Source organism: Solanum verrucosum, unplaced genomic scaffold, assembly GCF_900185275.1.
Source record: "Solanum verrucosum unplaced genomic scaffold, falcon-dt-bn FXZP01000284.1, whole genome shotgun sequence".
Classification (NCBI taxonomy): Eukaryota; Viridiplantae; Streptophyta; class Magnoliopsida; order Solanales; family Solanaceae; genus Solanum; species Solanum verrucosum.
In genome coordinates, this window is record NW_026019936.1 from 116,269 (window position 1) to 122,878 (window position 6,610).

Sequence of the window (6,610 nt, forward strand, 5' to 3'; positions counted from 1 at the left end):
AGGCTATGATGTCTAGGGCCATGATACGCAAAAAAAATATCCTCAGGTCATGAAAATGTTGTCTGTGGGCTATGAAAATGATGCCTTTAGACTATGACACATTTGGATCATGATAAGAAGAAAGTACATCCTCAGGCCATGAAATGATGTCCGCAGGCCATGAAAATGATGCCTTTAGACCATGACGCCTTAGGAATAAAATAATGAATAAAGAAAGCGTATATGTAATTCGGGCATCTGTTGATACTTGTAGCGTGTTTTTTTATTCGGACATATGCAATTCTCGAGCACAATGCAATCTCGGGCACATGCAATATCGGGCACAATGCAACCTCGGGCTCGATGCAATCTCGGGCACATGCAGATGATGTAATTCTTGGGCACATGCAAATCTCGGGCACAATGTAATCTCGGGCTCAATGCAATCTCGGTCTCAATGCAATCTCGGGCACAATGTAATCTCGGGCACATGCATATGATGCAATTCTCGGGCACATGCAGATGATGCAATTCTCGGGCACATGCAGATCTCGGGCACAATGCAATCTCGGGCACATGCAGATCTCGGGCACAATGCAATCTCGGGCACATGCATATGATGCGATTCTCGGGCACATGCAAATGATGCAATTCTCGGGCACAATGTAATCTCAGGCTCAATGCAATCTCGGGCTCAATGCAATCTCGGGCACAATTCAATCTCGGGCTCAATGCAATCTCGGGCACAATGCAATCTCGGGCACATGTATCTGATGCAATTCTCGGGCACATGCAAATGATGCGATTCTCGGGCACATGCAGATCTCGGGCACAATGCAATCTTCGAGCACATGCAATGATGTAATTCTCGGGCACATGCAATAGTTGATTGGAGGCATAGATCTTCATCTTATTGAAAGGATTGAGTGTTATTTGTTGACGAATTCGGAATATTGTAGCTTTGATCCTTCGTCCTATTGTAAGGAGTGGGTGCAGTTGATTTGTCGGGCTTGATATAAAGTAGCTTGATTCTTTCGTTTGATTGGAAATATGTACCAATAATTAGCGATCTGTCAGGCTCAAAATAACTTGGTCTTTCATTCATGTAAGAAGGACAGGGCACCGTTTAATGGCGATTTGTCGAGCTTAATAGCGGTCAGTTTATCTTTTGCGTCTGTACCTGTTTTCCTGTGTTCAAAGAAAGATTGTGAGATTAAAAATGGGGGAGGTTGATCTGCTCCGACTGGTGTGCTCCCTTTGACTTGCCATCCAGACCTTTCCGGGCATTTGCTTTGAAGAGAAATGTAAAATAGAGGGAGAGAGAGTTTTCGAAAAAGCTTTTGAAAATAATAAATTGTAAAAAGTAATATTGAATCTTTGACCATGGCATAGTTTGAGACTTTGCAACATCTGACATCAGTATCAAATCTGTTATCTGATCTTTGTTGAAGATTATAGCTTGATTGTAGTGAATTTTTGAGACCCTCAAAAATTCTGCCCCAGTCTTGATTTGTGCAGGAAATGCTTGTTTGAAGGAATTTTTGAGACCTTCTCAAAAATTCTGCCCCAGTTACTGATTGTGAGAAGAAATGCTTTTGATGGAATTTTTGAGTTCTTCTCAAAAATTCTACCCCAGTATCGTGATTTGCAAGAAGATGTCTTTTTGATGGAATTTTTGAGACCCTTTCAAAAATTCTGCCCAAGTTAACAGTCAAAAGGGGAAAATGAAATTTTTATTATGATAAGACCGAACTCTAAAGGAGCGCCTACGTATCCCCTCTTAAACGGGAATCAGGTCTGACGTAGTTCCAAATACAGAGTAAAAGAGCATGAACAATTTAGATGTAATATCTCTTCACAGCATCTGAGTTGATGGGTTTGGGCCAAACTTCTCCATCTATTTCTGCAAGTATGAGGGCTCTGCCTGTTAATACCCGAGAGACTATGTATGGGCCTTGCCAGTTTGGTGAGAATTTACCCTTTGCTTCATCTTGGTTTGGAAAAATCCGCTTCAGAACCAGTTACCCAGGTGAGAAATGTCTGGGTCTAACCTTTTTGTTGAAAGCTCTGGCCATTCTATTTTGATAGAGTTGACCATGACAAATGGCATTAATCCTCCTTCCATCTATCAATGCAAGATTTTTCGCCCGAATTTGTATCCATTTAGCATCATCCAGCTCCGCTTCCTAAATAATCCTTAGAGATGGTATTTCCACTTCGGCAGGTATCACAGCTTCATTACCATATGCCAGAAAATAAGGCGTAGCCCCAGTAGAAGTTCTGATGGTTGTACGATATCCCAATAATGCAAAGGGTAACTTTTCATCCCAATGTTTGTGATTATCGATCATCTTACGCAATATCCTCTTGATGTTCTTGTTTGCAGCCTCAACAGCTCCATTCATCTGTGGTCTATATGCTGTAGAATTTCCGTGATTGATATTGAACTTCTCACACAATGATCTCATCAAATCACTATTTAGGTTGGTTCCATTATCAGTGATGATTGACTCAGGAATCCCGAACCTACAAATAATATTATTTTTGACAAAGTCATCAACAACCTTCTTTGTCACTGATTTGTAAGAGGTGGCTTCGACCCATTTGGTGAAATAGTCAATTGCAACAAGAATGAATCTATGTCCATTGGATGCCGCTGACTCGATTGGCCCAATGACGTCCATGCCCAAGCTGCAAAGGGCCACGGTGAACTAGTAACATGAAGTTAGTTGGGAGGAACTCTGATCATATCTGCATGAGTCTGACATTGGTGGCATTTTTGAACATAGCGGATACAGTCTGTCTCCATAGTTAGCCAGAAATATCCCGATCTCAAGATCTTCTTCGCCAGTGTAAAGCCATTCATGTGAGGACCACATGTTCCTGCATGTATCTCTTCAATCAACCTGTTGGCTTCTCCAGCTTCGACACACCTTAGCAACCCCAAATCGGGAGTCCTCCTATAAAGGATTTCTCCGCTTAGAAAGAATTGATTCGCTAACCTCCGAATTGTACGCTTTTGTACACTTGTTGCATCCTCTGTATACTCTCCGCTCTTCAAATATCCTCGAATGTCATTGTACCAAGGCTTTCCATTAGGTTCTTCCTCGACATGAAAATAGTATGCCGGTTGCTCGTATATGTGGATGTAAATAGGATCAATGTAATTATGATCAGGATGTTGAATCATAGAAGATAAGGTGGCTAAGGCATCTGCGAATTCATTCTGGATCCTTGGCACATGTTTGAATTCTGCCTTGATGAACCTTTTGCACAACCTATGCACGCACTCCAAGTATGGTAACAATTTCCGATTCTTGGTAGCCCATTCGCCTCGGACCTGATGGATCAGTAAGTCTGAATCTCCTATTATCAACATTTTCTGGACATCCAATTCAATAGCACGTCGGAGCCCCAATATGCAAGCTTCATATTCGGCCATATTATTCGAGCAAAGGAACCTGAGTTTGGCTGATACCGAATAATGTTGCCTAGTTGGTGAGATCAAAACAGCTCCGATGCCGGATCCGCTCAGGTTCTTAGCTCCATCAAAGAACATCCTCCAACCATCATATTCTTCAGAAATGTCTTCCCCGACAAAAGCTACTTCTTCGTCTGGGAAGTAAGTCTTCAACGGTCTATAATCATCATCTACAGGGTTCTCCGCCATATGATCTGCTAATGTTTGTGCCTTCACGGCCTTCTGTGTAACATACACTATGTCAAACTCGCTCAGTAGTATCTGCCATTTAGCCAGTTTACCTGTAGGCATGGGCTTTTGAAAGATATACTTCAGAGGGTCCATTCTTGAAATCAGATAAGTAGTATGCGAAGAGAGGTAGTGTCGAAGCTTCTGGGCGACCCAAGTTAAAGCACAACAGGTACGCTCCAATAGAGAATATCAAGCCTCATATGATGTAAACTTCTTACTCATGTAATATATCGCCTGCTCCTTCTTTCCAGTCTCATCATGTTGCCCCAAAATGCAGCTGAACGCATTATCCAACACTGAGATGTATAACAACAACGGTCTACCAGATTCCGGTGGAACCAACACAGGTGAATTGGACAAATAGTCTTTGATTTTGTTAAACGCTTGTTGACATTCATCTGTCCACTTCAGTGCAGCATTCTTCTTCAGCAATTTGAAAATAGGCTCGCAAATGACAGTAGACTGGGCTATGAAACGACTGATGTAATTTAGTCGACCCAGGAAACTCATTACCTCTTTCTTACTTTTCGGCGGAGGTAGATCACGAATGACTTTGATTTTTGATGGATCCAGTTCTATACCTCGGCGGCTGATAATGAAACCCAAGAGATTTCCAGCAGGAACCCCAAAGACACATTTTGCAGGATTCAACTTCAAGTTATACTTGCGTAGCCTAGCAAAGAACTTTTGCAGATCATCTAGATGATTTAAACCCTTCTTTGATTTGATGATGACATCATCCACATAAACTTCAATCTCCTTATGGATCATGTCGTGGAACAAAGTAGTCATTGCCCTCATATATGTAGCCCCAGCATTCTTTAAACCAAAAGGCATTACCTTGTAGTTGTAGACACCCCACGGTGTGATGAAAGCAGTCTTCTCAGCATCGTCCTTGTGCATCTCAATTTGATGATAGCCAGCAAAACAATCCACGACTGATTGTGTTTCATGCTTAGCACAGTTATCAATCAAGATGTGTATGTTGGGCAATGGAAAATTATCTTTGGGACTAGCTTTGTTAAGATCTCGATAATCAACACAGACTCTACCCTTTCCATCTTTCTTTGGCACTGGAACGACATTTGCAAGCCATGTCGGGTACTCCGTCACTTGAAGGATTCCAGCATCTAATTGCTTCGATATTTCTTCTTTGATTTTCAGACTCAACTCAGGCTTGTATTTTCTCAACTTCTGCTTCACAGGAGGACATGATGGATCAGTAGGCAATCGATGAGCTACGATTGAAGTGTTTAACCCTGTCATGTCTGCATAGGACCAGGCGAATATATCCTTATTCTCCATGAGACATTCTGTATACTCTTTCTTGTCCTCTTTCGTCATATGGATGCTTACTCGGGTCTCTTTTACCACTTCTGAATTTCCCAAATTTACCACCTCTGTTTCCACTAGATTCGGGTTGGGTTATTCCTTGAATTCCTCAACCTTTCTAATTAACTCTTCAGGGACTTCACTTTCTTCGACTTCCTCTAAGTCATTAATGTTAAGCTGTGCAGTCTCATTATATGCCATAGTCTCAGATTCAACATTTTTATTATAGATTTGGCTGGAAAAGAATAACGCACAAATAAATATAAGATATTAAATAGATGAGAAAAGAACTTTATTGATTAAAACTCAAGAGCTTTATAAAACTAGTATTTGAAAACAATAACATAGCACTGGAATTTAAAATTGTTTATTGAAAACTATAAAATTTGATAGAAAAAATTCTTCCACGGCTACCCAGATGCCCGACGAGGTCTGGATGGAGTTGAGGTCCAAATGCTGATGCTGATCCCTGCTTCATTGCTTCTTCTAGGGTCCCCTTTCTCCTCCTCGTTGATCACGACATTGCAACCCTTTCCTTCCTCCTTGGTCTGAGATAAGCCCTTCATGTCTTTCAAAAGATCACCAATGATACATCCCATGAAACCTGCTGATCGGAATGATTGGTGCAACGGTGGTATCGGTTTCTTCAATGGATAGTAGTACCCATCTCTAGGTGGTTGCCAATCAAGCCACTCATCAGTAGTATATTTATATCCCAGGCCAAAAGTGGTTGAATGACGAACAGGGTGTATAGGTTCAACTATTCCTTGCAAATTAGCTCCCAAACCTTTCCCGAGCTCGAAACCAAACCAGGCCATCATATCTATGATCTTCTGACTGAACCATGGTTGTACTTCAATGTTGCCAACAAGCTCAACTGTATGGTACATCTCACCGTCTAGATGACCCCTTCCTTCTATCGCATATACAGGATGTCCCTTTTCCCCATGGACTACAACCTCTTCATGATCCCATTCAAACTTCAAGCATTGATGAAGAGTAGAGGGGACTGCTCCAGCCATATGAATCCAAGGACGACCCAACAAGAGGTTATATGAAGATGGAATATCCAAGACCTAGAAAGCTATTGGAAAAGTAGCAGGACCAATGAGCATGTCCAAGGTTATTTCTCCAATAGTACCCCTCTGAGAACCATCAAAAGCTCTCACATTCATCTTCCAGGTTTGAATCTTTGCACTATCCACGCCTAGCCTTGTCAATGTGCTCAGAGGGCAGATATTCAAACCCAAACCTGAATCAACCAAGGCTTTGGTGATTATCTTGTCCTGATATTGAACTGAAATGTACAAAGCCTTATTATGGGTTGTTCCTTCAATTGGCAACTCATCTTCATGGAAAGATATTCGATATGCCTCAAAAACCTGCCCGACCATTTGGGCTACTTCTCCTTGAGTGATGCTAGATAGGACATAGGCTTCACCCAGGACCTTCAATAGAGCATTCCTATGAGTTTCAAAAGATTGCAGCAATGATAGGATGGATATTTGAGACTGGGTTTTACTCAATTGCTCAACAATAGAGTACTCTTTTGCTTGTACCTTCTTCCAAATTCCTTGATTTTCAAGT

General features: G+C 41.6%; 1 pseudogene; it reads right to left on the reverse strand.

Moving 5' to 3' along the window:
• Positions 1–1,817: 1,817 nt before the first annotated feature.
• LOC125835545 (uncharacterized) lies at positions 1,818–5,035 on the reverse strand (annotated as a pseudogene).
• Positions 5,036–6,610: the final 1,575 nt, after the last annotated feature.